The 21,122-nt window shown below is 32.1% G+C and overlaps 1 protein-coding gene across 1 annotated transcript in view; it reads left to right on the top strand.

Moving 5' to 3' along the window:
* Positions 1–5,171, top strand: part of LOC109332341 (myb family transcription factor EFM-like) — a 23,135-nt gene extending 17,964 nt beyond the window's left edge. The window contains exon 8 of the mRNA XM_019567294.1: positions 5,160–5,171. The gene's annotated coding sequence lies outside the window, so the exon portion shown is untranslated. The remainder of the gene's footprint in view (positions 1–5,159) is intronic.

The following is a 21,122-nucleotide window of genomic DNA, read 5'->3' as shown; positions in this document are numbered from 1 at the left end:
ACAAATCAACATGCTTAAGTCTTTTGATTGGTACTAGACTTAGACTCGAGACTAGTTTAGGTGGAGTCTCAAGCTTAGGTAACCTTAACACATGTCTCATATGCATAAAACTTTAAATCATTTCATCTTTGAGATATGTCATTTATAATATGTTTATGCATCACATAAATACATGTATCTGTGCATCCTAGGCATAAACTTAGTGTTAAACATGTATGAATCAAGTGCATAACATATTTGAGTTTTTGTAATTGAAAATACATAAGAAAATATGTTGTTAATCGATTAAGGCATAAGTTAATCGATTAACCTAACTTTTTGAAAAGCTGTTGAAACTGAAAAACTTGGAAAACAGAATCAGTTACGTTTTTTAACAACGTTAATCGATTAACCAAGGCTTTAATCGATTAACTGGGGTTCAGAACTGATTCTTTATAAACTGCGTTTTCAGAACTGATGTTATAACTTGCATGTTGCATTTCTTAGAGAGTTAGAGCATATTTCGTGATAATTGTTGCATCTAGTTGATATTGCATTTGTGAGTTTAGAAAGGAGAGAATTCTATGCTTTAGGATTGAGTGGCATTTCATGATATATTTCTCATCATTTCATCTCACATGTTCATGCATTCATTGATGCTTTTGTGAAGTTTTTGCATTCTGTAAATTCTGTTTTTCAACTAATACATTGTCATATTACATGAGATTTGTGTTAGGTGTTTAGAGTAAAGTCTTATTTGTCAAATATGAGCTTTGTAATTGCTTGAGTTTACTCTATAGTTTTGTTGTGAAAAATCTTTGTAACATTGGGAATCTCGAGGTGTCGTACCACCTAAGAGATTGAGTTGTATCTTCATATTGCTTAGAGTTCTTGATAAGGAAAGAACAAGGTTCTTGGCTGGGGCTACGCCGAAAGAAAGGTTTTCTTTGTCGGTAGGAAGGGAGTCAAACCATAGAATAAGGTTCTTTATTTTCTTGTGAATGTCTAAGTGTTGTAATTGGAAGAAGTGCTTGTAAAACATTGTTTCAATTATAGTGAAGAAAATCTCCCAGATCAGCCGGGAGGCCTGGATGTAGTTTGCAAGTGGACACGCAAACGAACCAGGATAAAAATCGTGTTGTAGGATTTTTTTCTGTCTCTCTTTCTCTCTTTATTGCATTTAATCGGTTAACTTGTATAGTAGATTTAATTGCTATATTCTGTTTCTGTGCTATACTGTTAATACTCTGATAAAATTGTAAGCTCTGTGTATTCATTTCAATATCAGTTAATTGTCGTGCAAGAAACCGAATTTGTTTGAGCTTGCTGTTCTGTTTTAATCCATTAAGTCAATTGCGTTAATCGATTATCTATATTCCGTTAATCGATTAATCTGGGGTTAATTCAGCATTAAGTGTTGTTTTCGAAAAGCGGATATTCTAACCGCTACACCTATTCAACCCCCCCTTCTAGGTGTATTTTAACCACTGATACCTAACAAATACAACATAGTGTAATCGGTTACTCAAAGTAGAGTAATCAGTTACATAAAGTAAAATCGTCAAGTTCTCAGAAATTCAACACAATGTAATCAGTTACTCTCAAGTGTAATAGATTACTATTCCTTACTATTTCATAATAACCGATAATTCAATGATGTAATCGGTTACAGTCTCCAATTTTTGAAACATTCAGGTTATCTGATGCTTGGTAATTGGTTAATCAAGTGAAGTAATCGAATACATACCCCAAAAACATAAAATTTAAGCAAATTTAAACAAGTACAAGCACAAGTAGGCATGAGATAAACATAATGAAGCAAACATATACACATGTTTAGGACAAGTAAGCTTAATCAAGTATGCCTAATTCTTGTATAGTCTTATAAAATAGTTCTTTAGCCAAAGGTTTAGTGAAGATGTTTGCTAATTGGTCATGTCTATCAACAAATTCCAAGAGTACATCTTTCTTTTGGACATGGTCCTTAAGGAAGTGATGCCTTATATCTTTATGTTTGGTTCAAGAATGCATCATCAGATTCTTTGTGAGGTTTATAGCACTAGTATTAACACATTTCAATGGAATGCATCCTAAGTCCAAACCATTATCTTGTAATTGTTGTTTGAGCCACAATACTTGGGCACAACGACTACCTGCTACTATGTATTATGACTCAGTAGTACTTAGAGCAACACAAAATTTCTTCTTACAAGACCATGAGACTAGTGCATACCTTGATACTTAGAGATGTCGATACATTTTCCAGCCTCGTCGTATCAATGTATGTTCTAGAACCCATAAGAGTGGCAATTGGTTTGTAGTCATCCATTTCAAAGTGTTTCAGCAAATCTCTACAATATTAGGCTGACTCATTAAAATATCATCCTGGAGTTGTTTAATTTGAAGACCAAGAAATTAATTAAACTTTCCCGTCATGGATATCTCAAATTCCATTTGCATTATTTTACCAAAATCACTACACAAAAGATCATTAGTAGAATCGAAAATAATATCATCAACGTAGATTTGAACAAGTAGAATATGGTGATATATTTTCTTAATAAATAATATAGTGTCAACCTTTCCGTTGGTACAGTTTTATCAAGTAAAAAGCTCGTTAGATGGTCATAATAGGCCTTATATTTAAAGACAATAAAAATGTTACCTATACCAATGATTTTTATTTTGATGTTCTCTGCATAGGTAAGAAGGCCTTTGTATATTGGAGATCATTGTAACATTTCAGATCATCTCGTGTTATGTACCTTGAACAGCCGCTGTCATGATGTCACATTTTTGCTTATGGCTTTTAAGCACTCCTGCAAAACTAATTAAAAAGAATTTATAGGTAACCAATGTGATTTGGGTCCTACGGGGTTAACACATTTTTCAACCCATTTAAGTTGACCATTGGTTATAGCATATTTTCTAATAAAACATGTGTTAGAAGTATGTCCATTGAATTTCAATAAAAACATGTAGGTTTATGGATTTTCCATTTTCCATTTAGGAATAGAGAAATATTTCTTATCATAAATTTTTTTACCAAGATCATGCTTACATGAAATACTTGAATTTTTAAAAATGGTTTTCTTTACTCTACTTGTATATCTTTTAAAAGAGTAGCCTAATATGCTACAAATATTTGCATATATTTCATTGCTTAACAAGTTTTCTAACTTGTGTGTACTTTCTTTGAAATTAACTATCTCTTGATTTAAAACATTTATCTTCAATTCAAGAGATATACACTTTTGACCATGCAATTGTCATTTGATTCGGATTTTAAGATATCCAAATCCTTTTGTAAAATTTTGTTATGACTCTTAAGAAGTTCTATTGTATTTTTCTGTTTGATGCATGTTCTAGAGAGTCTAACATATTCTTCATGCAATTCACAAAAAGTATTATCTAACTCATCATATGAAAATGTATCATTTGGTTCAAAGTTACTAACCTCGTAATCTTTGTTGGATTTGTGTGAAGCCATCAAGGAAATATATGTTTGCTCTTAATTTTGATATCAACATCTGAACTAGAATCATTGTCTTCTGATATGACATATATTTTTTGGCACTTCTTCTCCTTCATTCATTTGAAAGTATGTTGCTTTTGTAAGGTTGGACAAACACATTTAACAGGATTTGGTTTTCTGCATATAGAGCATGTGGAGTCTTGCATTGATGTTGATGCTTCACTATTTGTTGTTGGCCTTGATACTTCTTCAATTTCATGTATCCTTTCTAGAGTGTCTCAAATTTCTTTTGACAATTTGAAAATTGACACTCCAAATAAATCTTTTTCTCCTAGACCCGATTTAAGAATGTTTTTACTTTAAGGAATATTGGACTCTATTTTTCTATTCATTAGTCCATGAATATTTTGGTTTTGGTTGTTTAACCCCATTAATAACCATGCATGTTATGAATGAACCTTATTCTATTGAGTCCCATATATCTAAGTCTATGGATTCTATGAAGATTCTCATTCTGATTTTCCAGAGTACATAATGTTCTCCAATAAAAATTAGAGGTCTATTAATATCATAATCTTCTCCTATAAAAGACTTAGAGGCCATCAAATGTTAAAGATCTTTGGGAGTAACTTACTCAAAATAAGCTTTGGTGTCATTTGTAATTAGGAGATGACAACTAAGAGAGGTAGGGGGGATTAGTTATTAAGCGTATTGGCCAATTTTTTGCTTATAAAATTAGAATGTGTTGTAGTGGAAATAGTACAGAAAAAATCACAAAGTAAAACTTGTAACAAACATGAAATAGTAGAGACAAGAGAGAATGTACACACATTTATACTGGTTCACCTTCTGGTCTACCGAAGGCTACGTCTAGTACTCTTGCAGCACAAAAGATTTCTTTACTAGATATTATGAGTTTTAATTACAATTTCTCTCCACGAGACTCCTTGTGCCTTACACACTCACTAATACCTCACACCCGTGGAAAACAACCTTTCTAAGTACTATATTCCCCTTTTCACTGCACCTTGTGATGACAAGTTTTACAACAGGATTGAAGAAAATTTCTAGGGCAAGGATTGCCTTTACAAGATATAAAAATTCTATAACTTGCAATCCTCTTGATCTGAATACACCTAGTATACAATGCTCTTAGAAGTGTTTAAGTTTGGAAAACTTTAGAACATGCATTCAAAACAACTTCAGAAAAATCTAAAAGTTAAGAACAAAAGTTGTATGAAAGTGCAAAAAATTGTATGGAAAAATTGAGCATAAATTTGTGTTCAAGATGTGTTTCAAAATGGGTGTTCCAAGGCTCTTAAATAGACTTCCAACCAGTCAATATACCTTTAATTTAAGTTGGGGCACGATTGGAATGAAACTCATTATGTTTAGATGAAAGTTGTTTAGTTTGGATTTGAAAATATGGTTTAACAACTCTGTGTAATCGGTTACACCTTTGTGTAATCGATTACATAAAATTTTTGTTGAGTAATAATTGGTTACACTTTATCATTTTTGCTAGGTAACTGTTTACTCAGTCAACATGTTACTCACTATGTCAACATGTTACTCACTATTACATAGTTCAAGTAACTTGTTAACTATATCTAGTAACCTGTTACTCAGGTCAAGTAACTCGTTACTTAGCATTTTTAAATTTGTGTTAAATTGTCTAAAAGTTTTCCAATTTCGTTGAAAATAGTTTTAATATCCTTTTGAGCATTGTTTACTAAACATACTTAGAGTTAAAAGATAAAAGCACATATTGAAGACTTATACTCTATTTTCCTTGAAGTTTGATCTTCTTTGTCATCAAAGTCTTCTTCATTTTTTATTTGTGATCTTGGTGTCCTCATCAAGATCGTGTCAAGATCAGGAGAAAGATCTTCTTCACAATGCACACAATGGGTCCCTTCTTCAGGAAGAGGATGATAGGACCATTGTCCATCTTCCTTTCCCCATGCAAGGGATATGGTCTTTCGGATATAGTAGGATAGACATTAGGTTCGGCCTTGTAATAGTTAAAGCAATTGTTAATCAACAAGTTGCATCAGAGCTAGTTCAGATAAATATTAGCTTAATCGCTAATATTCATGAGATCCTAGGGATAATATATACAATGGGCTCTACGAATCCATTCGATGGTGAAGGATCCTCTACCAATCTCCATTCGGGATATGCCTACTGTAAAGTTAGAATGACAATTTTCATTGAGGCCATAGACACAAATATATGGAAGGTCGTGCAAAATGGAACTCATATTCCACAACACTTAGTGGAAGGTGAAAGTGAAGAAAAGTCTAAGAGTTTATGGACTGATAATGAAAAGAGAAAAGTGCAACACAATTTGAAAGCCAAAAACATCATCACTTCAACACTCTCTTATGATGAATTCTATTGAGTTTCACTATATAAAAGTGCCAAAGAAACGTGAGATACTTTACAAGTAACCCATGAAGGCACTAGTGAAGGTAAGTGTGCTAGGTTGAATGCTTTAACTAATGAATATGAATTCTTTTGTATGTTTCCTAATGAAATAATAAATGAGATGCAAAAAAGATTTACTCATATTGTTAACCATATTGTTACTTTAGATAAAGTGTTTGCTAATGGTGAGCTTACTAACAAGGTTTTAGGCTTTCTTGATAGGGCTTGGCAACCAAAAGTGACGGCTATTATGGAATCCAAAGACATAGATCAAATGTCACTTACAACACTTTTCGGAAAGCTACAAGAACATGAGATGGAGCTTGGATGTTTAACACTTCACAGAGAATCGGACAATAAAAAGAAAGGAATTTCCCTCAAGGTGATAACTTCAAATGGGAGAATTCAAGAGGAGAAATCACATGGTAAAGATTCCGATTCTTCTGATATCAACAATGAAACTATGGCACTCCTTGTAAATAAATTCAGCAAGTTCTTAAAGAAGAAATGAGCATTCAGAAAGTTTAAACGAAGAGATTCAAGAGACACAACCAAGAAGGACAAGAACTCAAGGGATAAGATCACTTGCCATGAGTGTAGGAAGGTAGGACACATGAAGTTTTCATGTCCTATCTATCTCAAGAAGGTTGAGAATGAGAAGAAAGATTCAAAGGATATCAAAATAAAGAAAGCCTACATAGTATGAGATGTGCTTGAAGATGAAGCCACTTCAAGCATCTCGGACGATGAAGAATCAACCAAACTATGCATAATTTCGCAAAATCATGATTCTTGTGAGAATAGTGAGTGATGCAACTCTAGTGAGGTAAGTAACTTTGATTCGGATTATGATTCTGATGATTCCCCCATATATGACATATTATATGGTGCTTATGTAGAATTGTATGAAGAACTTAAAAACTTGCGAAAAATTATTGCGGATATGAAAATGTTAATTTTAGTGCTTGAATAGAAAAGTCTTGAAATGTATAAATTTATTGATGAACTTCAACTTGAAAAATGAAACCTTAGGTCTCATCTATGCTAATTCTACATGTGATTGTGCTTCAAAAATTACTATGACATCCTCTTGCGAAAAATGTTCATCTTTGGAAAAAGAGAATGCATGCTTAAACCAAACCATTGCTAATTTCTCTATGGGTAGTCATAAATTGGACAACTTACTTGCATCCTAAATGAATCTTGGTAATAAATTCGGGTTGGGTTACATGCATGCTAAAAAGAGATCATACAAGAAACATGTTGATTTTTCAAAAAATTTAGTATTGTAAATCTCATACTTGTTTCTATTGTGGTTTGTATGGTCATACTACTAATATTTGTCATATTAGATTGCATGGTGTGCCCAAATTAAAGGACAAAATATTTGGATTGAAAATGGACAAGATCCTAAGAAAACTAGCACTAAGGGACCCAAGACTATTTGGGTACCTAAAACAAGAAGTAAATGTTGTTTTGTAGGTGTGCCTAAGGACATATGGACATCAATGGTACTTGGACATCGGGTGTTCTAGGCACATGACAGGTGATAAGTCCAAGTTTATTGAGCTTTCACCTATGGAGAACGGTCATGTCACATATGGAGATAATAATCAATGCAAGAGACTTGGAGTTGGAAAGATTGGTAATGCTTCACAAACAATCATTCAAAATGTGCTCTAAGTGGAAGGCATAATCTTCTAAGCATTAGCCAATTATGCGACAAAGGTAATTAGGTAATCTTTGACTCTAAGTGCTGCATAATCAAAAGTGACATAGACGATAGTGTTAAATTTATTGGTCATAGGACAAATAACAAATATATGGTTGATTTTGATGATATCACCTCCTTATTTTCAAAATGCTTAATCTCAAAAGAGGATGATATTTGGATTTGATATTGGCACGCTGCTCATATTCATTTGAATCATTTGAACAAGTTAGCTAGGAAGGACTTAGTAATTGGTTTTCCTAAACTCAAGTTTAAAACGGAAGAAACTTAAAATTCTTGCCGAAAGTGCAAACAAATCAAAAGTTCCTTCTCTTATAAAAACATGGTATCCACAACAAAGTCATTAAAGTTACTTCATATGGACTTGTTTGGACAGTTACTATGCTCTTATTATTGTAGATGATTATTCAAGTGAAGATCAACCTAGTCATGTGGAAAAAGAAATGTAAATCAAGTAAAGATATAGAAGGATGTTAGTTAATCGATTATCCAGGAATCCTACTAGCAATGCAGCTCTTTACAAGGTTTGAGATAAAGACCTCTAAATGCACTCTTTCTAACTCACAACCTCTATAAAATTCCATTGTTCTACATCCTTGTCTCACACTCTCACAATTTCACACTCTCATACACCCCATCCCAAGTTCGGTGCTACTTTGCTCGAGACCTTATTCCATGGAAGTTTTGTCATGATCACACTTTGGACATAGTAGTTAGTAGGTATGAGACTTCACCCTAAAAGAAAAGTATCGCGTCTCATTTATATTAGGCATATTGATCTTCACATTGTTGAACCCGATTTAGTGCTGGTTTTCTTTACGATAACAAAATCTTTATATAACTACTAGCATGAAAAATCATTGATTTGGTGCAATCCTTTACGGACACTCTAATGTAGGAGATTCGTTAATAAAAAATGCATATAGAAAATGATTAAATAATTAATTTAATCAAGAAGAGTATAAAGTTATATCTATGGTGAAAATAATTTTAATGAGACAATAGCATTTTAACAGTTCGAAAAGGTAGTAAATAAAAAAAATTTAAATCACAATTATTTATTGTAAATAAAACTTTAAAAATTTAAATTAATTAAACACCTTGTAACACCACAATTTTTCCCCGAATCACGTATTCAAATGAATAAATTAGTTGATTTAATTTAAAAAATAAAAACACATCTAATCACTAATTATTTGGTTAACCTTTAACAATATTATCACTATTAGACTATCTAGATATATATGGACATACTTTTGTAATTATTTTATAGGTTTTGTTTACCTTTAGGATAATGTTTTGAATTTTAGTAATTGTAGTGAGTATTTTCTTGGGGTGCATAATTATAATGAGTATAATATTAGATAGTATTTTAAATAGTATTTTGACCATATAAATATATGTCTGATAAGTGTTAGAAGAGAGTAGAAATTACTCTCTCAAACTAATCTGTCGCTGCGGCAGAGTGACTCAGTGACCTAAAGAGTACGTGAAAACCTTTCTCCACTCTATTCTCATGATCTCATCCTATGAGTTGGCTTATTTTTAAGGAAAATTGCTTTAAACCTTATGTCTCATGATTACTGTAAAATATATGTTTCTCTTTCAGTCATTATTCGTATTAAAATAAAGATTTGTCTTGAAGTTTCCGAGCACTGGGCACTGACCCATCTTTCATTCTTATAGAATATTTCATATAGTAAACCTTGGACCCCTCTAGCATAGCTAATTGATATATAACTACATAGGAATTTATTATCTTTCATCAACATTTACTTTTCCCGTATTAGAACTTGGTAATTTTTATTCATATTGGTTAAATGCCTAATTTATCTGTCTGTGTCCCACTTTTGTCTCTTGCGGTTGGACTTGAATCATAGAGACCCATGTCTTGGTGTTCTGGTTTGTGAACACTAGGTTATTTTAGGTTGTTGTTTTCATCAAAACAATGATATACATATACTATATGCATTAAAGCTCTCAATATCTCCTTTTTTATGATGAGAAACCAATATGTCAGTTGTGTCATGACATGAGGTTGTGGTATGAGTTGTAGAACTCTTCAAGCATTCATTTTCACATTTTCTCCCCTCAAGTGAAGTTTTGATTTTGCTTGACGATTTTTGACATTGAGAAGTTTTCTCTCCCATTTATCATGATTACAAAGACACACTACAATACTAATGCCAAAGGTTGAGAGAATGACTAATACATGGTGAATTATAAATCATAATAACATAGGAAATAGCATAAGCAACATAAACCATAAAAAATTAACTACGCTATCACATAATCCAACCATGTTCATAACGGTTCAAACAAAATGATAAAAATGCTACAAATTAAAAGACAAATTACAACGAAATCAAAACAAAGTAGCTACGCAAATTCTTAATCCATGGGCGGGAAGTTGTCTTCAAGCATTGAAAAGTGTGTGCACATTTCGTAAAAACCAGAATCTAGAACAACATTCATTGTATCAACTATCAAGTCTTGCATTCAAGTTGTTCTCAAACTCTTAAAATATATCGAGCATACTATTTGAATGAGCAGCGAGGAGCGCTTGCATGAATCCATTAGTATATCTATATCCATTTTGCTCTTAAAAGGATCCGCTTCCTTGTCATTCATATTTTACAACTCAAAATCAGACGTATCAGAAACATGACGCACTACTCAAGACGTATCAGAGGTAGATCAGGCAGGTGGGGCAACTGCCTCCCTCCCTGAATTTTTACAAAAAAATTTAACATATTTTACAAAGTCACTATATTACACATCATTCATTTAAATTACTTTTTTCTGAATAGTAGATGATGTAGTGATAATGTATAAAAGTCGTATGTTTTTTTCGCTTATTTTACATAATTATTAAAATCTTTACTTTACCACAAATGAATGTTTAAATTAAAACATATTTTATCAATTTTGGGCACAAGCGATTTCAATATCATGTACATATTATAACACAAAGCCACACAATATTGTAGGCTTGCAGCAATACAAAAAAATTTAACATTGCACCATTGAGAGTGTTTTTTAATATGAATTTGTTTTTGTTACAAAAAAAATTGTTACATGATTCTCCACATCATTCATAAATTCATATAGTGTTTGTAAGTTATTTTCACCAATATCTTCTTCATTCTATATTCTTACTTTCTAAATTAATATTTAATATTATAACATCATTACTCCATATTGAGGTATAGTGATAAACATTGATTATATATTCTGAATTTCTATTATATCATATATTAATTCAATCATTAATCAAGATGAATTTGTTATTGACAACAATGTAATTTATATTGAAAATGTAATAAATGAAATTTTTATTTCTAATTCAACCATTGATGAGTTCAAGTCTTTAAAAAAACAAAAAATGACATTTTAAATAAATATACATTTTTCTAAAACATCTTTAGTTCTCAATTAATGTTATTGAAAATTAATATATTATTATATATTGTAATAAAATATTATTGTCTCTTCTAAACTTAGAATGAAGATTAACAGCTATATATGTTTTAGAGCAAGATTTTCAAACACAGCTATAGGCTGTTTTCGAGATAATAGGAAGGGTCACTTACATACCTAGGTGGACCCCCTTAGAGGGAATTGCCCTGGACGATGTCATCTTTCCTGAAGAGGGACAATCACTAGCCATGTGTTTCACGCGTTTACCTTATTTGCCTTAGATTCCATTGTTTTTTTCTTTCGTTAAAACTATCATTGACAATTTGGACAAAGTCTATGGGGTTTATCCGCCCTAAAATGCCTGTCCAACATGTCATTTTTGCCAATGATCATTTCAAATGGGTGGGTAGGGCGGCCCATTGGCATCAATGAACACTAAAATAAGAAATTTGATGGGTCGTGTATGACAAGAGTAATTCATGTTCTCACAACTTAAGTGCATATAGCAATTTTCCAAAATATAATATCTTACCAATTAAATGTATGTCCATTTTATGCAAAACAAGATGTTATGTTTTGTATTTTTAATGCTACTGTTACACTATGTATCCATGTAATCTCAAGTACTATGTCATTTTTAGTTTTTTTTTTTAAATTTAGGACGGCCCACAAGCCCGCCCTGCCCATGTTTAAAACGGACAAGACATGATATTCATGCCCTATTTAAAAACGGACATGCCCATGTCCGCCCTAATTTTGGTGGCTATTGTGTGGACATGGACAGAACGGGCAGGGCCGCCCTAATTACCAATGCTAGTTGAAACATAAACTAGTTACAAATGAATATTATTAGTAAAATTTGATAAAAATATGGAAAAATTAGGGTTAAATAACAATATTGGGAAATATTGAACAACGAAATTCCATTCCCAAATTACTAATAGTACATATTCCCTTTACCAATTACTAATAGTCTAGTAGTACAAACTTTAAAAATAAAATATATAATTTTCTTATACATCGGAATCAGTCGTAATTACTGAACGACTTCTTTATTAATTAGTAAAAGACTCGGGTTCTTCATAGGCAAACTTTAAAATAACTTAATTGAAAGATAATATTGGGTACACATTTGTTGTCTCACACTTTGTGCTGTCATATTATTAACTATTTTTTGACTAATCACAAGCGCATGACACATGGAATAACACAAAGTGTGGGACATCAAATGTGTTTCGGATGATATTTAATTAATCAACTAGAAAAGATAAAGTGAGATATTCGGGTTTCAGGGAAAGAGAAGGAATCGAGATAGAAGATAAATAAATATGAAATGTTGGCCTTTCAAATAAGAAAATAACTTGTGGCCTGCTAAAAAAGAAAGATGTACACATTTGCCCAAATAATTCTTCAAAAGCTCCTTTCTTTGTTTTGCCTGTTATCTCTAAGCTTCTTATCTTAAGTAGACATTATTAACGTTAATGTTTGACCCAAATTCTACTTATAACGAGAAGATAGGTAAAAAAAATAAGTTGAGCCAAACACTACCAAATATTCGGATAAACATAAAATAGAATAAGAAAAATGAGTATGATAGTCATTCAGTAACAGATAAATACATATATTTTATAATAATTTATACTTTCTAAAAAATATCATGCATTTTAAATGTAAATAATTTTATTTTGTATTTAATGTCTAGTATTTTTAATTTTTTACATATATACACATTAAAAATAATAAAGGCTTGCGTCAATAGCTAAGAACAAAATGCCTTTTCCCTTCTCTCATTGCTTCCCTAATTCTCAGCCTCAACGTACCAGGCTTGCTCTGAAAATTCCACAACATTGTAAGCTCTTTTCTCTTATTTGGTGTAAAATTTCAAAATAATTCAATAGTAAATCATATATTCATAGATCGATCGTTCCATTCCTCCTTTTCGTGTTTACGTAAAATGATGCTCTATGCAGATCCATCGGTGCAACTATTGGAAAGTGAAAATTATATTTCTATATATATTATCATCACTTTCTAAATATTTACTCAACATTTTTTTCCTTTATCCAAATTTGGTTTCTCCATTCTTTAAATTTGTGTTGGTTAGTTTCTTTTGAAGATGGATGTATCGGCCTTCATTATGAGATCAAGTTTTCTTGTTTTTTAAAATTCAAGATCAAGAATAGAAATCTGAACTACAATTATTTGATCATTTCAATTGCTGTTAAAATTTATATATAAAAATATATATATACTGATGATATATAAATTTTATAAACTATTATTATATCCGATAATTTATCATTGCATAATATATTAATTTTGTATAAAAATACATGAATATTATGCTCTCAATTTAATTTTATAGGGTGGAATTCATATAATAGATTTAATTATAGTCATTTAAGAAAGATAATCATTAATGACATAGATTTAAGGGAGAAATTAATGCGAGTTGTGAATAGGGAGAGAGATTGATGTAACTATTCTTGAACTCAACAACTTTTTGCAGAGTTTTAAGTGATTTGGGTGACCGTAAAGAAATAAAAAGTTTCAAGCACAATGTCCTCGGCAAATTCACCATGTGCAGCATGCAAGTTTCTACTACGAAAATGCACACAAGAGTGCCCATTTCCCACCAGATAACCCTCAACGCTTCTCATGCGTACACCGCATATTTGGTGCTAGCAATGTTGCCAAACTTCTGATTGATCTGAATCCTTCACTGCAACAGACAGATGACTAAATAAGACAGCACACAGTGAACAGACAACCAACTTTTGAATCCTAAACAAAATACTTATTTTAAGACACACACTAACTATACTAAGAACCTTTGACAAGAACCGATAATCTCCGGTAGTGGCGCCAAATTTGATCGAGGTCGTATCCGATATAAATAATATAACAATTAAGAACTATAGTACTAGGAAGTGACTCTTAGGTTGTTTCCCAAGGATTATCTTTCGAGCGAAGACTCAAACACCTTATACTCACACACACAAAAGGGTTTTTTTTGTTGGATGGTATGAAACATAAATCAATTTCAGAAACAATAGTAAATAAACAATGTAATAAAATGGCTAAATCCCTTTGGTTCGTTTGTTCACAACTCAATCATTAGTTTCAAAAGATTAATTTCAGATTCCAACCATTATCTTCATAATTTGCACAGTTTCACAACATAAACATTTAACTAACTGAAATCTGAATAATCATGGAACATTAACAAATTCACACAAACTAAGCGTTCATGCACTAGAGAGTAAATAAACTAAGCGAAGATAAACTCAAACCAGTTTCTATCTATAGGATTAAGCAAACCATATTCAGAAATAGGATAAAGAAATCAATAGTAAAGAAAACGACAATGCATTAATACAAAACCTCAAGAGTTGTGATACATTATCAAAGAAATTTAGCGTACAAGTTTAGCCTTCCATGGAAATGGAAGAAAAAATGAAATGAAGAAGAAGTCTCAAAACCAAAATTGAGGGAAGAATAATGAAACCCTAGCAGAGCCAAAGAAGGAAAACGAAATTCTAAAATGAGTGAATCGAATTCGAGTTCCTTCTTTTCAAAAGAGTCAAACCGAAAATGGACCTTAAACAATGGGCCCAAAACTAAAAACAGATTTACAATTAAAAATATCCTAAAATTAAAAATACAATCTTCACTTCAACACATATCTTCCACTTCTGTAATACCCAAATTTCTACAGTGCCAAATATGATCTGAAAATGATAATAGATTTAATGAGGCCGAATAATCCCAAATTAACTCATTTTAGAAATATTAGTCAAATAAAGTCTAAAACACTAAACCGTGTGAAACAAAGTCAATTAGGCACCAAGAATCATCAATCGTGATAAATTAAGGTTATGAATAGTGTGTAATATATTGCTCATCACTTAGTCCAAAAATTATTACAAAGCATGTGGAAAGTATAAACACTCTCCAACAAATGTAGGCATAAAATAAAATTCATACATAAACCTATCAAACCTTCTAACAAGAGAGGACCCAAGCCAATTTGGGCACCTAAAAATAAAATAATCTATTATATATCTTCTTAGCAAAAAAATGAGACACATGTCCTAGTACTTGAGCAATGGTCGCTCACATCACAAGATGAGAGAAAGCTTTATGTTCTAAGACTTTAGACCTAGGTATGATGGATGGGTCACCTTAGGACACTATGCCAGATATCGTAATAAACAATTGATATTCAACAATGCAATTTTGAATGACAATGTTGATAACAAGGCGTAAGAACCTCAACATCGCATACTAAAACAAGTATTGTCAATATGGGTAACTTCAATAGAGCATTCTTGAAACAACGCTATTTAACAAAACTTAATAAACACAATAAACAAATTAGCAAAATTTAATGTTTCATATTTTTGCAGTTTCATATTAATAAACACAATAATATGGTAATTTACATCATGGCAAGTTCATGTTAATTAACTTATTTTCATGTTGTATTTTGACCCGTAATATAAAATGTTAATTTAACAGCATGTAGTTAGGAATACGCTATTAAATAAAAAATGAGTTCAGTTTAACATCATATAATTAAGATAACATTGTCAATTACATTCTATTCAACATCGCATAGTTGAGATAACGCTGTCAATTAGATTCTATTCAACATCGCATAGTTGAAATAACGTTGTCAATTAGATTCTATTCAACAATGTATCATCCAGGAAGCATTGTTGATGTATTCATGAAAAAGAGTAGTAAATAGTTGGATTCACAACAACAATGCAACCCTTAAGAAGCGTTGTTGAAGATGTCAATACAATGTGCTACCGTTAATATGCGTTGTTGAAGATGTCTTATTAGCAGTGCTATCTACAGAAAGCGCTACTGAATTGTTAGTATAGTTTAAATATCTAAAAGATGAATAAGTTCCCTCTACGATCTCAAACCTAATCGAACAAAAACTTCATACTCTTAGAAACCCTCTTTATTTCACAAACCCTCATACTCTCATAAACCTTCAAAAAAATTCATCAATGGCTTCCCAAAGTGGTGATCATGGTTCTCACAATGGTGACGAAGCCACACCGAATCCACAAGACAAGCAAATTGTTGCTAAAAAACGAACTTCATGTGGAATGACTTCCATGAAGAATTTCATTCAGGCCAACCATTAAACTCGAAGGGTGTCAACTCATTGGTAAGCTACATTGGGGTCGTGGTTAGGCGGAATGTGTCGCTAACATTCAGCAAATGGACTAATGTTAGGTTGAATATCGTGACGGAGCATATTTGGAATGAAATAACAATAAGTTTATTTTTCATTGTGTGTTTTTGTGTTTTCATACCATGTACGTATATGTGTTTGCATGTAATGTACGTATATGTGTTTGCATATAATGTACGTATATGCATGAGTTTGCATGCAATATAATGTATATGTGTTTTAATTTCAGTCAACTTTTGATGTTGGTGAGGAGCATAAGGATTATATCCTTAAATATGCAGGCAATGCTCTCCGACAATTCAGAACCAATGCCGAAAAATGTATAAGAGATGCTAATGACAATGTCAACCTAAAACCTCCAAAGAAATATCCAAATGTCGTTGAAGATGAGGATTGGAAGACTTTTGTCACCCTACGCACACAAGACGAGTCTTTCTTAGTAAAATCATATTCTTTATATTGACTTTATTTTTATATATGCTTTTGTATATACATACATATGATTGTTGATATTAATGTTGTTTGTTTTTGCAGAAAGCAAGTAATGAAAACCGCAAGAGGGTATCTAGGCCTTTGTACCCATACCGAGCTTCTCGAGCGGGGTATAGAGGTATTGAAGAAAAAATTGTAAGTATTGTTAATTTATAAGTACATTATTGGTTATGTTTTATATGCATATAATATATATATATATATAATTACAATATTATTGGTTATGTTTTGGCATCTAAACAAAAAAAGCGATTCACCTTTGACTCCACACGGAGTAGAACTCGTATTTTATGGGTTGATGCCCGTAAGAACAAGGATGGTGTCATAGACAATGAGCAAGTTCAAGAAGTGACAAAACGTGTTATAAGTGCTCATTTTTTAATTATACTTAATTTCCATATTTTATTTATCAAAATTTGATTAATAAACATTATGTTTTTTCTTGATTTGTCAGGTTCCCCTAAAAGAAAAGGAGGCACATGCAGATAGTCGCATAATACTTGATAAGGTATTGGGACTGCCTATCTACCCTGATCGTATCTGAGGTGAAGGATTTGGAGTTAGCTATTTAAAATTTGTACCCCATCAAAAGCGTGCAACCAAAGCCCAAATGAGTCAGGTTCAAAATCAATTGGATGGCCTCGTGTAATGGTTCAATGAATTTGAGCAATCAATGAAGTTGAAGGAGGCTGAGTGGCTACGACTAGCTAGTGCTGCTGGCACTGTTCCTTAAACCATCAATGAGAGTTGCACAACTGCTCCTTACAACATTCTCATTCTGATTCTTATTCATGAGGTAATTTAGTTAACTTATTTTAATTTATTTTCCATTTAGTTTATACTCGTAAACTAATTATATGATTTAACTAACATACATGGAATCAGTTCTCGCAAACTTTTCCTAGATACCCCATCTAGCTGAGTGGTGGGTGTTGGGAAAGTGCACAAGTCGGCCGATGTTTTCCTGTAGAATGCACGTATCCCATGCCATCATGTGAAGGTCTCAATTGATGTTGCAATCGATGATAATGCGTTGCTGCCAACTCCTCTCGATGAGGATATCTTCACAATTGGAAGGGCTATAGGCACTTTTGTGGCTTGACCAGTAGACCTTGTACAAGTAATTCCTTCTAAGGTATGATTTTTCACCTTATGCTCACTCATATTATATACATATTGATGTATAATTGATATGTTTTTTATTGAATATTTCAGGAAAATATACACTTCACCCGCAGTAGCAACCAAAAGACTAAACCATCTTCAGGGATGTGAGCTCGAAGCCATCTAAGGGTGATGTGAACTCGAAGCCATATAAGGGTGATGTGAGCTTGAAGCCATCTACAAGGGATGTGAGCTCCAAGAAGACTACCAATTACTGTACTCAGTTGTTTGAGCATGTACAGAAGTTTGGAGATGATATGATAAGTATATCAATTCCCAAAGAAGTCTTCGAGATTGATGTTGAAGAATACGTTAGCATCAATGAAGTCTAGGATGTAAATAAAAATGAATGGATAGGTGCAACTGTTGTATGTGTATATGAGGTAAATTATGTTTTCTTAACTTCTCGCTTTTGCATGGCAGTGTGTTATAATTAACTAATATTTTTTAATTGTCTTTTATGTTTCTGTCTTTAATATGTTTGTTGTGCTTAACATTTCCTAACCATGTACATATGTTTTGTTAGGAAACATTGGCTTTTGGTTGCCATCAATGGGTCAATGAAAATTTTTACTACTTTGACTCATTGGTATATGGTGATTTAGACAAGTACCCCATTATGAAAGAATTGTTTTCTAGGTAAGTGGATTACACATTTAAACTTTTAGTTACACTTTCACTTTCCTAGTTGTTTAGTAATTAAGTATATTTTCTATTATTTAGTGCGGTGAGAGTTTACAGAGGTCGTAATCGTTCTATAAAAAAACGATACCACATCACAAAATCAAGTAGACTCATATAATGGTATTGGCACAATTCATCTCAAACAATTATATGTGAAGTGTATTCATATTTCAACTAAGGTTATACTTATATGTTTACTTCATTTTAATTGTAGACCCCTTGCCAAACAAACGAGGTAGATTGCGGCTATTATGTGTTGAAATTCATGAAGGAGATCATTCAGAAATGACCAACTAATGAAATCAAGTTTGTTGGAAAATCATACACAGGTGACCAAGTCAACCACATTAGAGAACATTAGTCAAAGTTTGTACTTAGTTTTGTTGGAAAATCATAAGTATAGTAGATTTTTGTACTTAGGGAATTCAATTAATGCTCAATGTAATGTATATGATTTGGTGTATGTAATATAAGTTTCTATAACATTAAAGTGTAATTAATGTTCAAAATATAAATTCAGTTAAAATTCACTTGTGTTCATATAGTTCTGATTTGATGTTTCTGTACATATTCAGTTTGTTGTTCTCTTCTGTTTTTGTATGCATTCATATTATTTTATGTTGTGTGCTTAACTGTGTAGAATTAGCAATAATGGTCTTCAACATCGTTTTTTATGAATGCGTTGTTGTTATACCTATAGAACAGTGTTGTTTTAACAATGTTTTGTTGATTACGTTGATTCAACAACGCATTTATAAAAAAAAAACGTTGTTGAATACTTATTTATCATATTATTTTCTTTTAGCTATACAACAACGTATTTTAGAAGAAGCGCCATTGATATGATCAATATTTAAGCATGTGCACAAGATACACTATCAAGATTTAATTAATTGTCATTAATCGATTATACAAAACTATTTCCTCTGCACTTAATCTATTAACAATTCAGCTAATGTAACTCCATGTAATCAATTATCCCATTTCTTAATCGATTAACGGGTTCCCATTTCTTAGACTGTTTGAATGTTATTTATTGTCATTATTAACTGTTTAATAAATTTAATTAATTGTCATTAATCGAATGTCATAATGTCATTATTAATTTGAATTTCATTAAAAAAAAATTAATTAATAAAAAAATTAATATATCTTCTACAACGTTTCCTTCAGGTTGCGCTATGGAACACTTACCTTCTTTATATTTCAATGAGGAGTTCTTCCATAGAGCTATTTATAGGAGGCATTGTTGATTAGGTATAATTGAAAACACTATCTTTATTATCCGTTGTTGAAGATACCATCAGACCCTAAAAAATTAAAGTGTTCTTGCATTCTCACACATTTAGCAATCCTAACACTCCTTTACTCAACAGAGAAACCACTATATGTTGGTTGTACTAAATTCACAAGATTGGCAGTAGTGTCAAGGTTGCATAAGTTGAAATTTGTTAAGAGAAGACTGATAAGAGTTTCCCCGACTTGCTTGCACTTCCGAAGGATATGTTGCCGGAAGATAACGTGCTCCCTTCCCCAACCTATGATGCAAAATAAATGTTACGCTCCATTGACATGGACTACACTAGGATACATGCTTATGAAAATGATTGCATCATATTTTTTAATGAGTATGCTTCATTAAAGTTATGTCCTAAATGTAATGCATCACGATATAAGAAGGAAGACTCAATTCCCAAAAAGGTTGTATTGTATTTTCCCATCAAAGCAAGATTCAAGTGTATGTTTAGCAATGCCAAAGAAGCAAAGAAGTTGACATAGAATGATGAAGAAAGGATTAAATATGGCAAGCTTCGACATCTTGTAGATTCTCCTCAATGGAGAAAAAATGATCATGACTATCCTAGTTTTGGTCAAGAAAAAGAAATCTACGCATTGCATTGTCAACGAATAGAATTAACCCACATAGTACTCAAAGTTGCTCCCATAGTACATGACCAGTGATGTTGGTGAAATACAACCTACCTCATTCTCTATGCATGAAGCGCAAATATGTGATGTTATCTATGTTAATTTCTGGACCTAAAAACCAGGAAATGACATATACATATATTTGGCTCCATTAATTGAAGACCTGAAGCAAATGTGAGAGACATGCATAAATGTATATGATGCATATAGGGAAGAAAGCTTCAAGGATTTGTTGTTCGGCACAATCAGTGATTTCCCTACCTATGGTAATCTGTCCGGCTATAGTACCCAAAAAAACATTTTGCATGTCCTGTATGTGAAGACAATACTCATTTAATAAGGTTGGAACACTATAAGAAGAATGTCTTCATTGACCATCGTAGATTTTTGCATTCAAATCATCACTATCGATGATGGAGAAAAGCATTTGATGGAAACAATGAAGAAGGCCGTGCTCCTTTATCGTTGACAGGTGACTAATTATTTCAAAATCTAAAGGGTTTGAATACTAAATTTGGTCAAAATTTTGAAAAAGAAGTTGTCACAAATGGGTGGAAGACATTTCCTCGATGTTATGCGTATTGAAAAAATGTGTTTGAAAG

This window comes from Lupinus angustifolius, chromosome LG18 (genome assembly GCF_001865875.1).
Source record: "Lupinus angustifolius cultivar Tanjil chromosome LG18, LupAngTanjil_v1.0, whole genome shotgun sequence".
NCBI classification, from domain to species: Eukaryota; Viridiplantae; Streptophyta; class Magnoliopsida; order Fabales; family Fabaceae; genus Lupinus; species Lupinus angustifolius.
This window is presented reverse-complemented; position numbering and strand designations above follow the sequence as displayed.